Source organism: Lissotriton helveticus, chromosome 3_1, assembly GCF_964261635.1.
Source record: "Lissotriton helveticus chromosome 3_1, aLisHel1.1, whole genome shotgun sequence".
Taxonomy (NCBI): Eukaryota; Metazoa; Chordata; class Amphibia; order Caudata; family Salamandridae; genus Lissotriton; species Lissotriton helveticus.
In genome coordinates this window covers 589,326,033-589,344,284 of record NC_136061.1, presented here as the reverse complement: position 1 = coordinate 589,344,284, position 18,252 = coordinate 589,326,033, and the positions used below count along the sequence as shown (strand labels likewise).

The window sequence follows — 18,252 nt, the reverse complement described above, 5'->3', positions numbered from 1 at the left end:
TTAGCGGTAAAAAATTCGTTGGTAAGCATCGTTAGCGATAAATATCGCTTAACTTTGGTAATATGCACCAACGTCTGTTAACGTTCGATTCGAAGGAAATGAGGAAGTGTTGAAAAACATTGTTTGCGCCATCTTGCCTTTTTTGAAATGCCACACTTTTGTCGTGCATGGCAGCCATTTTAGATGCCTTGACCAGACCCACTCTCTGCACGCTGTCGATTCGTAGCATGGCTCCCCCTCGCAAGCATCTTCCCCAGGCACTGGTCACCCCCGCTCTCTGTGTTATGCATGGGCAATAAACCTCTCCCCATCTGCGCTGCTCTTCCCTGAGAATCACACTCTGTGCCCGCCCGACACCTCCCTTTCGCCCTATTCACTACCGCACCCTCTGACACTCCTCTTCCTCTGTGTCCGATTGTCCAGGCTATCAGCTAGCCCTGCAGATGTAGTTTATGGCCCCAGCTGTAAAGAATCACCCCTCTTCAAAGGAGTTATAGTAGATCAAGGCCCACACCCGATGAGATCCGTCACACCACATGTGTTCCTACTATCTGAAAACCATCCTGTATTGTGATTGGGGAGGGGACCGAGCCTGAAGCGGAAGTTTCCAGGGATGACTCTTTGTACATCAAAGTTTTTACATTTATGTGTCACATTAAAAATATATAGCACTCCAACAAAGTAGTAGGATTATAAAACTTTAATAACTTATAAATATATACAACAAAACAAAAACAGTAAAAACATTTAAACAACGAAGAGACCGTGGCAATTTCTTTTGAATTATCCAATACATTTATTGAAATTGACAGCACCAATAATGAAATATTCTCACAAGGAGGAGATGACTTGAATGATTTTTTTGATCAATCTCTTGATGGCGAATTTATCGAATGTTTGGAGACCATAGAGTTACAAGAATCATCATTGCAGACTTTTCATGAGGAAATTCCTGATGAGGACATGTTACTAGTTCTTTCAAATTATGAAAATTCAGAAGATGTTGCCTGGGGGTGGGTCGTCAGTAGCAGTCTGTTGTGCGAATAGTTCGAAGGCAGCAGAACGCGCTGAAATCTAGATGGCACGAAGGTGATGTCTAGTAAGTTGCCGCCCAGCAAATAACGGCGTGGGGCGCCGTGGGGGTGAGTGAGTCCAGTAGGCACCACAGCTATTCTTACCGGCATTGCAGAATTACTGCTGGGGACAATGCCTGTGCTGTAGCAGGGTCACAGCAGAAACAAAAAGGATTCTGTTGAAGATGTTGTTGGTTTTCAATTTGAAAACAGTTCTGGTGTCAACTGCTATGCTAATGTAGTGGTTAATGTTTTGTTTTCTCTAGAAAATGTAAAAGAGGGGGAGGCAGTCCAAAGTTCTGGTAAAAGGGCAAAGGAAAGGATCGGTGGTTTGAACTATCAGTCAAAAAGGGGAGGGGGTGCAACAATTTTTCCTACCGGGTCACAGTGTACTTTCACCGGAAATGAGGTTTGCAGGATTCTAGTAATTCAAAGTGAGGCTGGCGCCAGCATGGGAGCGCCGACGTCCCGCGGATACAGTTTCGTCACTCCACGGGCGATCATGGCAGTCATTCCCCATCGGGGGTGTCTGCGGGGGTCGGAGACTCCCGCGGCTCCTCTAGAATCTTTAAGGTCGTGGAGGACTACGGTGGTGGAGTCAACCAGTGACCGGGCCATTTCTTTATGCTGGGCCCGCTCTTGCCAGGTCGATCGCCATTTTGAGAGTTCGGTAGCTACTGGCGATCGCGGGGTCAAATGAGCGGACGGGCTCCACCCTGCCGGGCGAGACGTTGCAGCATCGCCACAGTGGAAGAACCCTTTTCCGGGCGCCTGGAGCGCTGAGGGTGCAGGTGGGAAGCCTCCACTGGGGAGGCGGGAGAGGCCTGTTCGCACCGTCTCTCCCTCCCAGTGCACCCCACGGCGTCTCGCTTGAGATTTGTTATGGCCGGACCAGGCGATGTGGACGAGGGGGGGGGGGGTCGGAGGCATGTGCAAGACATCCCCCCCAGTGTTGTCAAAGCCATTATTGAAGAAAAAAGAAATGTCCCGTCCGTCTTCGGGCCGGGCTTCCGGTGGATGTCGGCCGGACGCCCCTTGCTCTGGCCCCATGAACGGGTTCCTTGGTTTATCGGCTGCAGCCGGATCCCATCGGCCCCGGCCGTTGGTGGCCGGACCGGTAGAGAATGTGGCGGGACTACCTGCAACTGTCAAGGGCCACCGCGGCCGGACTGGGAGAGAGAGGGGAGGGTCGAGGACACGGACATTCCCCCCCCTGCAACTCTCCAGCGTTGTCAATCCCCCTGGCCGGGTCCCGCTGGCCTCGGCCTCGGCCTCTCCTCCGGCTACACCCTACGTGATGATCTCCGAGGCGTGGCAGCAGGACCCGCCTTATATGTGTTGCTTCCGGCTGGGCGTAGCCGAAAACCTGTTGCCCTTTGGAAGTTTCTAGAATGGGGCGGATGTCTGCTGACTTCTATCTTTCCCAGTTTGCCGTTATTTGGCCGTGGCAGGCGGTGGGACAGACACGTTTTGGGGCAGTGAGGGGCGATGTTTTCAGGTTTCTTATTACGGGCTTACTTCTAACGTTTCTTGTTTCTAGGACAATAATAGGTTTTATCATTACGTATTGTTATCGTTTCTTTGTTTGTTATTTAATAAAAAGTTCATCAGTGGCCTACTGATTTTCGTTTTCCTATTCTTTTCTTTCCAGGTTGTTTCATGCTAAAGTTTCTGTTAACAGGATACAGTGATCACTTCGTTATTATTGCATATGTCCTTTTCACTAGGGGTGCTCTCTTGTTGGGCCAGATGACCTATCTCTAGTAAATGGTCCGGGTGAAACAGGTGCATCAATCAGTGGGGAGTAGATAGGCATGACAGATTACAACGGGGGAGAAAGGTCCGCATTACCTACACTTTCACTACTTGCAAAGATTTTCCTACGTTTATTTGCAAACAGGGAATACCTCCAAAAAGAACTAATTCCCAAACAGTCAATGTTCGGACAATCAATCAATCAATGAGGAATGAAATAGGTACGACGTGTTAAAGGCTTGCGTTACCTACCCTTCACTATCTGCTAAGGGAGAGAGAATATTCCTATTCTTCCTCGTTTGCAGGCAGAGAAGATCCTTAAGAGAACCAACTTCGAACAATTCAATGCTCGATTCAAACAATCAACAAGGGGTACTGTGAACACAAATGAACGCCGCTTATGTACATACACATTGCTATTTTCAACAGGTTGTTCCTAATGTTTCTATTTTAGCGAGGTCAAAAAGAGATCCCATTAGTGGCCTACTGATTTTGCTCGATTCCTTTTGTTTTTTTACACGATTTTTCGCTATCTGCAAAGACTAAACAGAGTATTGCGACTCTGTGCTTGTTTGTAAATAGAGAATGAACCAAAGAGAACAATCAATCAAATGGAGAGAGAAGCAAGCACGACGGATTACAACGGGGGCAAAGGCCTGCGTTAACTACCCTTCACTATCTGCAAAGAGAGAGTACTCCTAATAGAAATGAGGGGTGGGGGGCAGCATTCAAAGCAGATCAGTGTGCATAAACACGAAAATGTTTTTACTTACCACGTACTTGACATTCGACAGCTTATGATATTTGCTATTAAAAAACCATTGAAATTCACTGAAAAAACCATAGGTTATAGACCATATATAGTTAGGAATTAGCATTTACAAAACCTTGAAAATTCACTGAAAAAACCATAGGTTATAGACCATATATAGTTAGGAATTAGCATTTACAAAACCTTGAAAATTCACTGAAAAAACCATAGGTTAGAGACCATATATAGTTAGCTGGACATTTTATTGACATAAAACCAATGAAATTCCATATATAGTTAGTTGCACTAACTATATATCGCGCACCCGCAATCCACTGCTGATGATGTCACATATTACATCATTCATGACATGGTCAGTGACATCACTGATGACATCACTGATGACATCTCAAATGACATCACTGATGACATCACTGATGACATCTCATTTGACATCAATGACCACATCACTGATGATATCATTCATGTGACAATACAATGCATCTCCTCACATTTTAATATAACCTCTGTTTCACCCAGTGTTAAATACAGAGTATAATTTTTGAAACCATTGACACACCAATACTAGTTACTACATACGCACTCACTGATTGCTACGTCTACACACACCTTCACTCATTCACCCATACAATCATTCATACATACAATCACTCATCTTTACAACACTATCATATGCACTCATACACCTATACAGACACTCACAGTCTGCCACTCATCCATGGAGTTACTCACACACCCTAGTCAGTCCTGTAAAGAATCAATGACACTTCCATTTTCTTGTCTATACAGTTAAACATAGAGCACCTTACATTTTCAAACATATACTAACACATACTTACCTTCTTATACAATCATTGATACAAGTACACATTGATCTGCACAGAGTCACACACCTCCCAGCTAGCCACACACACACTCAGTCTCCCATACAAATACTTGGGCAATCAATCAATAACCCATATAGTTAGTCATATAGCTACTGATCAACACATGCAGCAGTTTACAGAACAACAGACATAATGATGCACAAATTAAGACAGTTTAGTCACTAACCCATGCACTCAGTGAGACACATTTAATCACTCACTCATACAGTCAGTCATGCACCTACTAAATCCTTCGTCCAGACACTTACACATCCACTCATTCTTCAATATGTAAGACATATTTAAACTTTACAGAAACAAAAAATCACTGGATGTTGTTATCAGTGATGTCATCAGTGATGTCATTTGAGATGTCATCAGTGATGTCATCAGTGATGTCACTGACCATGTCATGAATGATGTAATATGTGACATCATCAGCAGTGGATTGCGGGTGCGCGATATATAGTTAGTGCAACTAACTATATATGGAATTTCATTGGTTTTATGTCAATAAAATGTCCAGCTAACTATATATGGTCTCTAACCTATGGTTTTTTCAGTGAATATATATATATATATACATATACATACATATACCCCAGTGGCGATCTAGGTATAGTTAGGACCATGTTTACATTGAAAACATATTTTTTAGATTTTTTGGTTTGCTCATAACTTTGGCGCATTTTAACAAAATTACATGAAACATTCCAAAAAAAGTCTCATCCACCTCAGCTCCTTCATGGAATGTTTCCTGGTAATACGTCACGGAACGGTGAGAAAAAGGGGGAGGGGATAAAAATGTGTCTTCCCCATTCATCTTTCCATTGTTACCTTCGGTAACACCTTTCCTGATAGAGACTTTCTAACTGCAGATTCGTAACCTTAGAATATTCCCCTAGGCTTCAGACTGGATCCAGCAATTCTTTAGCAGTACATCTGCACACTGGTAATCGGCATTGATGAGCTCTGTCTCGGGAAGGGACGATGCGTCCCCATATAAGTGCCACCCTGTGTCTCTGACATCAGTCTCTTATATGTGACCATCTGTACCAAAAATTCTGAGCCAAGTAAAAAACAACATTTTGACCAGTACGAAATATTTTATTGGATCTTTAGGGTAGAGGGCCTAATTCAGATTGGTGAGGATGGGAGGATTGGTGAGGAATCTGTGGGTAGATAGAGTTTCTACCAGAAAAGAAAGTTACCGAAGGTAAGTAATTTGTTCTTCTGCTAGAGACTTCTAACACCAGATTCCTCATTTTAGAATAGAAACCCAGGCAATACCTCCCGAGACGTAGATCTTATGCATTGGCTCAACCCAACAAGTCCAGGAGGAATGCCCATCTCAATGAACTTGACTGTCCAAGCAGTAGTGCTTTGTCAATGTGTAGAGTGATGTACATGTAGCGGGTTGGCAGATGTCTAAGACAGGTACCCTGCATGCCAACACAGTAGTAGCCTTGTGGAATAGGTCCAAAAACCCTGAGTAGAATGTCAATGCATAGCAAATTTCAATGCGCAGTACAATCCATCAAGAGATTGTCTGCTTCTGCACAGCCTTGTCCTTTTTAGGTCCAGTGAACCCGATGAAGAGATGATCATCCACTCAATGGTCTTGGTACGATCAGTGTAGAAGAAAGAGCTTTCTTTGGGTCCAGGCAATGGAGTCTCTCCTCTTCCTTGGAAGGATAAGGCAGAGTGAAAAAGGTACGCAGGGTGATACTCTGGCCGACATGAAAGTGGGTGACAACCTTCGCCAGGAAGCATGCATGCGTCTGAAGGACCAGTTTGTCAGCGATAAAGCTGGTGTAAGGAAGGTAGCTTTACAGGGTTTCAAGCCTTATGATCTTTTTTAATGACGTAATGGCCACTAAAAAGACCATTTTGAGAGTCAAGAGCTGAAGAAGGCAACTGTGTAGTGGCTTGAACGGAGAACACATCAGAAATGCGAGGACCAGATTGAGGTCCCATTGGGGCATGACAAAGGGGTAGGAGGGAACAAGTGCCGTAAATCTTTCTGGAAATGAGTCGAAACAGGTGACTTGAACAGGGGAGGTTGGTTTAACAACCAGAAGAAATCCAAAATTGCTGACAAGCAACCCTTAACAGTGTTCAGGACAAGGCCCTGCTAGGCTAAAGATAAAACAAACAGCAACACCTCCGAAAGCAGTGCAGGAAGGGAGCACCAGGCCACAAACGTATCCCAATGGCTGGTGTATTCCATGTTGGTGGAAGGATGCCTAGCTGCCAGAATAACATCACAGACCTTGGGAGGATAATTGAAAACTTTCAACTGCTGCTGTCCAAGCTCCATGCATAAAAGTAGGGCATATGCAGGTTCATGTGCAGGACCCTGGCCTGCTGCTATGATAGAGTTCCATCGAAAGGCGTAACCTGATCGGAGGACCAGTGCTCATGCTCAGAAGTTCAGGATACCATACTCTCTACGTCCAATCCGAAGCCACTAGGTAATCCAAAGTCCTGGGGTTGAGAACTCGAACAAGAGTGGTATTGGCAGAAAGGCAAACAGGAGTCCCGGGTTCCATTCTAAACAGAATGTGTCTGCCAGTAAAAGCTGCTGCGGAAACTCCAACGTGCAGAAGTGCCCACACTGTATGTTCTTAGCATTGGTGAACAGGTCCAGACAAGGTTCTCTGCATTCTTGGAAGAAACCTTACCCCCACCTCTAAGTGTAGTTGCCATTAGCGTTCCACAAGACATCAACGGATGAGTTTGTCCGCCCCGGTGATCAAGGAGCCTGCCGGGTGTTGTACCACAAGGAAAATGTCCTGGCACTTCAGCTAAGCCTAGAGGCTCACAAGGTCCATGACCCTACCCCACCTCACCCTGCCCTGTTTGTTGCAATACCCTATGACTGTGGTGTTGCCCATGAGCACCTGAACCAGCCTTCCTTTGACTGATGAAAGAAGGATTTTAATGCCAGTCGGATCGTTCCCAGCTCCAGAAGACTGGTATGACGCTGAGATTCCGGTGGATATCAGAGTCCTCTGATCTCTACCTCTCCCATATGGCTGCTCCAGCCCAGAAATGGGGCATAGAATACCACTATTAGGTCTAAGAGAGGATGAGAGAGGGTCTGCCGCTGACCTAATCACGTTTGTTAGCCAGTACTGCAGATCTTTTGAAGTCTCCTATATAATAAAACATATTTAAACTTTATAGAAACACACAGTCACTGGAAGATGTTATCAGTGATGTCATTTGAGATGTCATCAGTGATGTCATCAGAGATGTCACTGACCATGTCATGAATGATGTAAAATGTGACGTCATCAGCAGTGCATTGTGGGAGCGCGAGTTATAGTTAGCTGAACTAACTATAATAGCGAAATTTCTCAGGTTTTGTACGTGTGAAATGTCCAACTAACTATAACCTCGCTGAAACCTATTGTTTTTCTGTGAATTTCTAAGGTTTTTTTAAATGCTAATTTCTAACTATAACATAGCAGTCGAGTTTGCAGAGTGGTGAAGAAAGCTGAGTGTGGCCTCTAAACACTTTTTAGCAATCCCACTGTGTGGGATTTAGCGGAGGTAACGGGAGGGATAGTTAGCCCCCAACGTCAACCTTGAAGGCCAACTACCAACTCGGAGGATGAAGTCCACTTGTGTCCTGAAGTCCTCAGGATACAAGAGGACCTCATCGCCCCACCAACAGTGCACTAGAAGCCGCGTTTGCAGAGTGGTGTAAAAAGGGACGTGGCCCCGGATCACCTCTCTGCAACGCAGCCCTGTGTCGTGCTTTCTGGACGTACCTGGTGGGCTAGTTGGCCCCCAGGGACCCTCAGGACTGAAGGGGACTTAATCCCCCAATTTACAAGGCACCAGGGGGCACGTTTGCACACTTGTTATATCAGGCCCGCCCCCTCCTTGCACCACTGTGCAAACTCGCCCTCTGGTGCATTGTAAATTGGGGGATTAAGTTCCCTTCAATCCTGAGGATACCTGGGGGCCAACTAGCCCACCAGGTACCTCCAGTAAGCACCACAGAGCTGCATTGTAGAGGGGTGTAAAAAGGGACGTGGCCACAGTCCACCTCTCTGCAACACAGCTCTGTGGCGCTTACTGAAGGTACTTGGTGGGCTATTCAAGGGGACTTAATCCCCCAACTTAGAACACGCCGAAGGGGGCGGGGGGAGCATTTACAGAGTGCTGCAGGGAGGGGATGGGGCCTCCAGCGTGTTGCCGGTTTATTATAATTTTTTTGGATCTAATTTTCTGGGAGGGGGCTGCATGGCCACCCTTACCTGGGCCACTATTGGCCCCGGGAACCCCATCCCCTGGGGCTTGGCCTGGTTCATTTATTTTTTGATTATAATTGCTGGGAGGGGGACTGCGTGGCCCCCCTCTCCTGAGCTATTTCTGGCCCCAGGGACCCCATCCCCTGGGGCCCGCCCATTGTTTTTTTTTATTAACGCGGAGGGAGGCCGTGTGGCCCCCTGCTTCCGCCCTGCCATAGCAAACAACAATGTCCTGGGGGAAGGCACCCCAAGACATTGCAGGAGCCGGCCCTGGGGGGTCGTGGACCCCAGGGCCAAGAAGGGCTCATGGATAGGGGCCCCCCTCCCATGTCTTTAAAGCTCAGGAGAGGTGGTGGTCCCCGGGGCCAGTGGGTCCACTACAGAACCCTGCATTTTAAATCAGTATGTGCCCCAGGGAGGTGGTGGTCCCTGTGGCGTGTGGGGGGGGCTCTTTCCCCAAACCAGACATTATTTTAAATTTAAACCAGAGCCCCAGGGAGGTGGCGGTCCCCATGGGCCCCCACAAATTAATTGTAGAGTGCCCCCAGGACCTTCATTTTAAAAAAAAGATGTCGGCCGGATACGCGACCTAAGCGCGAATTCACCGATCATTTTTTTTACAAAAATGCTTTTTTGGCCCTGGTGTCCCCCTGAGCAGGTCTAGGGGGTGAGGGTGTTTGTACCCTGTCACCTTTTTTTAGGCCTGGAAGTTGCTCTTTGCTCCGTTCGCAGAGTTTGCAGAGTTTTCTGCACTCTGCGGAGCTCACAGAGAGCACAAAACTCCGCTTCGCGATGTGCAGCAGAGTTTTTTCCCCTTTCGCGATCGGGAATGGTAAGTTCGCAATTGCGAACATTAAGTTCGTGAGCGCAAACTGCCGCTTGGGTAGAATTTCAACCCAAGCAGCAGAAATACCAGCACGAACTGCAGTTCGCACTGCGCTCTGCACACTTACGGAACTTCGCTGAACTTTTTTGTAACTTCACCCAGGCCTACACCTTTTCATGTTTTTTATCTTTGTTTCACCCTTTTTCTTCTGACTCGGTTACTGAGTCACAAGATGACTGCCAACACTTCCTGGTTTGGAGTGTTGGCAGCAAGAACTGAACTTGTGCTCGGGAGGGTTTGCGACTCCTCCTCAGTGCTCAGATATCGAATTTTTTCTTTTTTAAATTACTCAGCAGCTACTGAACGGATTTACACCATTTAAAAAAAGGAGCACACTCTAAACCAAGACCTACCTTTTTGCCAAATTTAAATGTAATTTTGTTCAGCAGGTCGGGCTGTAGCCTGTCATAAAGTTTCCTATGGAAAATAACATGGAGAAAACGCACATTGGGACCCCCCTTTTTTCTCGGTCCTGCTAGACGAATCGCCCATAAACTTTAAACACACAAACTGAGCGGTCCGGCCCTATTTTTTAGAAAATTTCATGAAGATTTGTTAAACGGCGCCTGTTAGACCTGGTACAATTGGTGTGAGTCTCCCTTCCATTTTTCGCTCTTGTCTCCTCTGTTTGTGATATGTTTTTGCTGGTTTACATGCACTGGGCACTGCACTGTGCCACTGCTATTCAGTGCCACAGTGTAAGTCCTCCCTATTGTAAATTGTTATAATGGATTAGTGACTCCATGATTGGCCTATTTCATTTACTTGTAAGACCCTAGTACAGTGCACCATGTGTGGCCAGGGCCTGTAGATCAAATGCTGCTGGTGGGCTTGCAGCACTAATTGTGCCCCCCACAGAAGTAGCTTGTAAAGTGTGTCTAAGGCCGGCCATTGCAGGGCCTGTGTGCAATCTAGTACTGCCATGTCGACTTGGTAAGTGCACCACTTACCAGTCCCTAAACCTTACATTTTCTACATATTAGCCACCTCAGGTAGGCCCAAGGGCTGGGTGAATTGAAAGTAAAAGGTAGGACATGCCCTGGTGTGTGTGTGTGGCATGCCCTGATAGTGAATTACAGCCAATTTTGTTTTTTACTATTGCGAGGCTACCTGTCCCCATAGGCCAGAATGAGCAGCTTGATTACAACATCTTATAATCCTAATTGACCCAGGGAACATGGTAGAAAAACAAATTTAGTATGCCTGAACTCAGAATGTTAAAATGCATCTTTTGATGTAGGTGATTTTTACATTCTGTGTTTCAAAATACCACTTTTAGAACATAGGTATTTTCTTACCTGCCTCTGCTAGGTTGTGTATTGCATGTCTGGTTGTGAGTGACATGAGGGTTTGGGCTCCAGCAGTCTGATGAGTCAGGGCTGGGCTGAATAGGACCGTGGCTGAATAGAGAGTGGGGGCGTAGATTCCTTTCACTCCCCTGAGCCCTCATAGAATAGAGAGCAGGGGGAGGAGATTTCCTTTCACCTACCTGGGACAGGTCTGCTTTCAACAATGCTGTCTCCACCTCCTACCAGGAAGCTGCACAGAATTGGTTTTGGCTGGGCACAGGCACCCTCTGCCTTCAGAGGACAAATGATTTACTAGTATAAATATTGGGGCCCAGACCCCAAGACTTTAGATCACTTCTGGGAATCAAGACAAACCTTTGCCAAGGAGAGGAACCAAAGAAGCTGAAGGAGTTGTGTATTCAATGTCTGGTTTGTGAGTGACAGGAGGGTTTGGGCTCCAGCAGTCTGATGAGTCAGGGCTGGGCTGAATAGGACCTTGGCTGAATAGAGAGTGGGGGCAGAGATTTCCTTTCACTCCCCTGAGCCCTCATAGAATAGAGCGCAGGGGGAGGAGATTTCCTTTCAGCTATCTGGGCCAGGTCTGCATTCAACAATGCTGTCTCCACCTCCTACCAGGAAGCTGCACAGAACTGGTTTTGGCTGGGCACAGGCACCCTCTGCCTTCAGAGGACAAAGGATTTACTAGTATAAATATTGGGGCCCAGACCCCAAGACTTTAGATCACTTCTGGGAATCAAGACAAACCTTTGCCAAGGAGAGGAACCAAAGAAGCTGAAGGAGTTGACTGCCCATGTACCATTGTGCTATTTTCTGGGGTTGGCCTGCAGTGGCGACTTATTTGCTAAGGAAAGGAGAAGCAACTTTTATTGAACTTTCATCATCTTGAAGAGGAATCTCCAAGAGCTTGAATTGAGCTTGCCTCCTGCTGAAGTCTCAGGGATACAAGACTTCACCACCAGCTCCCCCCCTGAATTTCCTTGCTGGGAATTCTGACTGCAGAAGCCTGCATATTGTTGGGAGCTGGAAGCGCGATGCAACAAGAAGAAGTGTGTCGCTGCCGCAGCTGTTGCATCACCGGAGAAGCGCGTCGCCACCACAGAGGTCGCCGGCGCATCACTGGAGAAGCGTGTCTCCGTCGCAGCTGTTCGTTGTTGCATGACCGGAGTAGCGTGTCGGCACCGCAAGGGTCGCCGTTGCATCACCGGAGAAGCGTGTTGCAGGGCCTGTCGCGGCTCAGAAGTTCCACATCGCCGCACTGCCGTCGCGCGTGCACACATCGCCTTCACGTCATCGCATCACATCAAAGACGCCATCTTGTTGCATCGAACTGGATCGTTGTATCGCATCGAGGTGCCATCTTGTCGCAACGCAACTGGAACGCAATACGAGATCGACCCATCACCTGGTAAGGAACAGATGCATTGCCTACTTTGCACAAGCACTGAGGAATAGAAGCATTGCCTCCCCCGAAGCAAGGAACCGACACATCGCTCAGCCTGCGAATCTTTTGTTTATCTTGCGTTACGCATCCAAAGGTACTTTGTGAGAAAAGTGTTGCATTTACCATCATCTTTGATCTAAGCTATTTCTACCATATAAAAGTCATTTTTCTAATACTGTATTGCAGAATTTTGTCGTTTGGGTCATGTGTTAAGTCTAAATAAAGAATACTTATTTTTATAAAACCTGTGTGGTGTCCATCCGTAGTGTTTTCACTGTATTACTGTATGTGTTCTCAAATTCTTTACACACTGCCTCTGAGATAAGCCTTCCTGCTCTTGCCAAGCTACCACAGGGTTGAGCAGGGGTTATTTTAGGAGTGTAGCCCCCTTGCTCTAATTAGAAGCACGGGTCCCTATTTGGACAAAGGTACAAACCATTGCCAACTAGAGACCCCCGTTCTAACATTGGTGGCAGCAGTGGGATTTCTGGACTTGAATTTGTGACTCATATACAGTGATTGGTGTACACTACTAGTGAGTGTAGACCAAACGCAACCACATACATTTTGATGGAATTATTTTTCTCTTGGAACTGTTATTTTTGTTAAAGACTGACAATTCTTATTGCCATGAGCAAAACAGCATGCAACGCATCTATGGATCTAGATTTTGAGGAAGATTGATTGGATACCTACACTGTGAAACAGCTGAAATCCTTCTGTAGAAAATGTAAAGTTGCTACTCCAGGCCTCACCAAGAAGGATGAGTTTCAAGAGGCACTGAGGGCCTGGTGGGAAGCTAGAGATGCCCCTGAGCATGTGGAAGGGGCTAAGGATATAGATGGCAAACTAGATGGGCCATTGGGTCCAGCTGGGGAGAGAGTACCTTCCTCAATAGGCAACAGTGTTTCTCCCAAGGGCCTGACACAAGGAGAGCTGGAGGACAGGGAGAGAAATAGAGTGCATTAAATGGAGCTGACCAAGCTCAAGATGGCGGGTCAAAAGGACCAAGAGAATAAGAAGCTGGAGTTTGAAAATAACAAGTTAGCATTGGAAAGAGATAGAATTAGATTAGAACATGAGAGAATGTTGAGGGAGTTGGAGATCAAAGCTAGAAGCTTAGAAATTAATCCCTCTAGTGGCAGCGCACCATATGTGCCTGCAGAAGGAAGAGTATATTTCCCTAAAGATGTCATTGAGGATTTTCATAAGCATGAAGATATTGGGTAGTGGTTTGCAGTCTATGAAATGGCAATGTTGGCCCACTGGGTCCCTGAGAAGGAGTGGTGAGCGGGGTTGTGGGGCCGCTTTGTTAGTGACTGGAGGGATACTTTGTTAGACCTGTCCAGTGAGAATAGGATGCTTTACACCCACATGAAGGAAGCCCTGATGACCAGGTATGGGTTGACCCCAGAACTCTATAGACAGAGGTTCAGGAAATGTAAGAAACTGGAGGCAACTACCTGGGTAGAATATATATCTTTCTTTTGCAGAGCTATGATGGATGGGTGAAGGGTCGCATAGTGAGTCCTTTTAGGAGCTTTATGAATTGTTTGCATGGGAACACTTGCCTGGTAACTGTTTTCCAGAGCTACGCCAGCACCTTATTGATAGCCAGCTAACTAACCCTAGGAAGCTTGCTGAGGGGGCGGACCGCTGGGTCAGTACCCAGGTCCACAAGAGTCATGTGGGAGACTTTGCCAAAGGTGGGCAGGGTCTCCAGCAAAAGAGTGGGGGGACAAGGGTAAACAGAGGGAGTTCCAGAAAGGGACCCAAAGTAATTCTCAAGGGAACCAATGGAAGGGTTCCCGGCCTCCCCCTGAGAAGAATCCAGAGGCCCGACAGGTAATCCTGTTTGCAGGGGCCCACTTACATGTTTTAAGTGTGGTCTAGTGGGCCACCGTTGGTATGATCCCAAGTGTTCCCAGAGGGATCCCAATGCACCACCTCGTGCACCACCCCGTCGGATGGAGAGTGTAGCCCCGGGAAGGGGGGGGGGGAGGAATGGGTGCCCAAGGTGGGTGGGTTCCCGCAGAAATGTCCCTTGTCTCCTTAGGAGATTGTGAGGTGGTCCCTAGGACCCAGCTGCCTGATAACATACAGGCAGTGGGTGACCATCAATGGCCATAGGGAGGAGGCTCTGAGAGACACTGGGGTCAGTGTGACAGCTGTCAGTTGTAGGCTGATGTCTAAGGAGCAGGTGATCAGGTGATCCTCCATGCATTCTACCCTGTAGTTGCTGTGGACAACTCAGAGAGCCAATCTGAGGTGGCTCAGATTCCCTTTGAGTGGGCGGGGGTCTCAGGTACTCTTCAAGTAGCTGTGATGCCTGCACTGCCTGTGGATTTTCTGTTGAGAACTCCCCTTGGTCTAAGGTGGACAGGAGGTCTCAGTTAGAGATGTTGGGTCTGCCTGAGTGGGCGTGTGTGACCACTTGGTCTATGGCAGCCAGTAAGAGGGTTCAAGAGCACCTGGAGCCTGAACGTATGGCCCAAGTACCTGCCTTAAAGAGAAGAGGTAGGGGCAGAGGTAACCAGCCCCCACTGTTCCCATGGTCCATGAGGAGGCAGACCTTGAGGGGGATGCCCTGGAACCTACAGGGGTGCAAGTGGCCGAACTGGTGGACCTGCCTAAGCTGACGCATTGGCAGCAAGAAGGAAGACCCTCCAGGGAGGAATTCTGTGAGGAGCAGAAGAAGTGCCCTTCTCTTGTGGGTTTGCGGCAACAGGCCACAAACCAGGCAGCAGGTGATCAGTCTGGATCACATTGGATCTACTGGGAGAATGGTGTACTGTATAGCGAGCCTAAGGTTGCTGAGCCTGGGTCAGCCCAGCGCTTCAGACCCTTCCTACTGGGTTTGGCTCATCATGTACCTGTAGCTGGACATCTGGGGCAGGACAAGAACTTTGAAAGGCTTATCACCCACTTTTATTGGTCCCAGATGCTCAAGAGTTCAGACACTCATTGCAGGACTTGTCAGACTTGCCAGGCAAGTGGTAAAAGTGGAAGGAAGCACAAGACTCCTCTCCAGCCTTTCCCTTTGGTCAGTACCCCCTTTGACAGGGTGGGCATTGACCTTGTGGGGCCTTTGCACCTCAAGACAGCCATAGGCAACAGGTTTACCCTGGTGTTGGTGGACCATGCTACCCGGTACCCGGAAGCCATTCCTCTCAGGACAACGACGACCCCCGTGATGGGACGTGCATTGATGGGGATTTTGCACGTGTGGGGTTCCCCAGAGAGGTGGTGTGAGACCGTGGGACAAACTTCATATCCAAATAAATGAAGGCCCTGTGGCAGGAGTGCGGTGTAACGTACAAGTTCACCACTCCTTACCACCCCCAAGGTAATGGGCTGGTTGAGAGATTCAACCGGACCCCTAAAGGCATGATTATGGGTCTTGAGGAACCTATGAGGCGTAAGTGGGACGTCCTCTTTTCACGCCTTCTCTTTGCTTACAGAGAGGTGCCACAGGAGTCCTTAGGGTTCAGCCCCTTTGAACTGCTGTATGCTCACCCTGTAAGAGGACCTCTGCGTTTGGTTAAGGGAGGCTGGGAGAAAGCTCCTAGGTAACCTCCCCAGGATGTATATAGTTACATGCTGGCCTTCAAAAACCAAACCGGACGTTTTAGGCAACTCGCTCAGGCGAATCTAGAAGCCAGCCAGGAAGAGTTGAAGCGGTGGTACGATCAGAATGCCACTCTGATTGAGCTTCAGCCTGGTCAGAAAGTTTGGGTCATGACCCCAGTGGACCGGACCATTTAAGGTGGCGGAGTGCAAGAGTGATGTCACCTACTTGGTGGACTTGCGGTCTCCCAGGAGCCCTTTGCGAGTCCTACATGTCAACCACCTAAATCCCACTTGGAGAGGTCCGAAGTGGGCACGCTCCTAGCAATAGATGCTGGAATGGTGGAGAAGACTGAGCCTCTTCCTGACCTCCTGTCTGCAACAGAGCAAGATGGGTCAGTGGATCGTGTAGTTAGTGCCCAATGGGGTTAGCCATAGAAACTCCTTTTGTGACTCAGAAATAAAAAGTAATAATTCTTTGTTACCTATCTGCCAACTTTCTTTAAAATGTTTCTGCTTCAAAGACAAAATGCATTAAGCAGTTCAGGTGATGCTACCTCAATTATGCCATTTTAACTACTTATTAATTACACTTAAAAAAGCAAATGGAAATTCAGGGTTTTCCCTAGCTTCAGTAACTAGGAAGTCTAATACAATGACAAGAGTATAATAAGCAATACCTCTACAATAACTGTTCCTGGCGGTAGCAATGAGGGCTGACACAACAAAGGTAATGTGACAACACTGCTAGTATATAACATCAGGTGCAGCAGCAAAAATCCTCTCTTATTACTGCACCTGGCAACAGATAAGGGCTCGCCTAAGCTCTTGAGCTTACATCATTTTCCATTTCTCTTTTTCTCACATTTATTTTACTAGTTTACTTCTTTTCTGTATCCCAATTATTCTTCATATGTTTCTTCTATATATCAATTTATATATTTTATACCAATGCACTCGAAACAACTTAGAAGCACCGCAAAGTGCTATGTAAATACCTGAACAATGGCTTCCCCGAACTGAAGTGGGCATAGCCAGCCTTGCAGAAGAGGGCACGGCACCGTATAGAACTTGATGCAAGAGCCTATGAACCTAAATGCCAATTGTGGTTGGGTGCAAAATTCCCTAGTATTCTTGGGTGATGAACTCGCCTCTATTACTGGGGAAAGATGTGTCTTGGTCTCCTCCTGTTTCAACCTAAGCTGGCGGATCTATCACCTGAACCTGCCCTGGATCCCACTGACGGTCTCTTTTCCGGTGACAGATTTGTGTAAACTCTCCCTAAGTATGTGTTCACATTTAACTCTCTTGATGAAGCTCAGACTAATATGCGTCTTGTGTTCTGCAGGACTAACCTTTACTCTGCAGCCAGCAACCACCAGGCCATGAGTCCAATTGCTTCAGAGGTTAGTTTACATCCCACTGTCCCTTCTGAAAATGCATGGATCCCTCCTTTGGCCACATCCTCTACCCAAGAGGAATCTGCACGCCCAAGGTAGCAGCTGCGGTCTGAAGCTGCTAGGCCTCCCTCTCCTCAACTAACATAAGCCAAACCTTTTTGTTATTCTTCCCATCTGCATCCTACTGGAGGGTGATCTGAACTTACAAACACATCCTAGTCTTTCATACTCCGGACTAAGGGAATTATTATAAATTCAGGGGCATATTTATGAGGGCCTTGTACTTCGCAACGTGGTACATGCACGACGCAGAGCCCCAATCAAATTTATGAAGCTACGCAAAGCCATTTGCATGGTTTTGATTGGCTACTCAATTTCAATTTCAAAGCTTTTATTCGATTTGTAAATACAAATCATACAAGCAAAATTGATAAAACAATTCATTACATTAAAAATTATTATAAAATGCAAAGTTATACATGGGAGATACAAGAGAAATCCGGAATATTTCATATGGCTACTCAAATATGGAGTTCTGCAATGCAGCGCAAATCACTGTGTTACCTTACAAGGGAGACGTTCCATTGGTGTTGCAGTGGGTGTTTCCATGCAACTCCCATGGTTTTTGAAGCACGCTCAGATTTCCAAGGACTTGCAAACCTGGGAATGAATCGAAATCTTATGCCTCCCCAGGTTAGGTGTAATGAGGAGAAATATGTTTATTTCTCTGTATTTTCCCTCTTTCTACGTGTGCTGCACTGTGCAGCTCACATAGAAAGAGGAAAACGTCTCTATGGATTGTCTTTGTGCGGGAAAGTGCCCTTTTCTGCACAAACACAATCCTGCCTGTAATGCAGGCACACTTTCTCCATAGTGCAAGGGTGCCTGCTTTGACACTAGGCTGCCTTAATGATGCC

General features: G+C 47.0%; 1 protein-coding gene across 1 annotated transcript in view; it reads right to left on the bottom strand.

The window, feature by feature from the left end:
- The window catches only part of UNC80 (unc-80 subunit of NALCN channel complex), a 2,761,828-nt gene that overhangs the window by 435,899 nt on the left and 2,307,677 nt on the right, over positions 1-18,252 (bottom strand). The gene's annotated exons all lie outside the window — the stretch shown is intronic.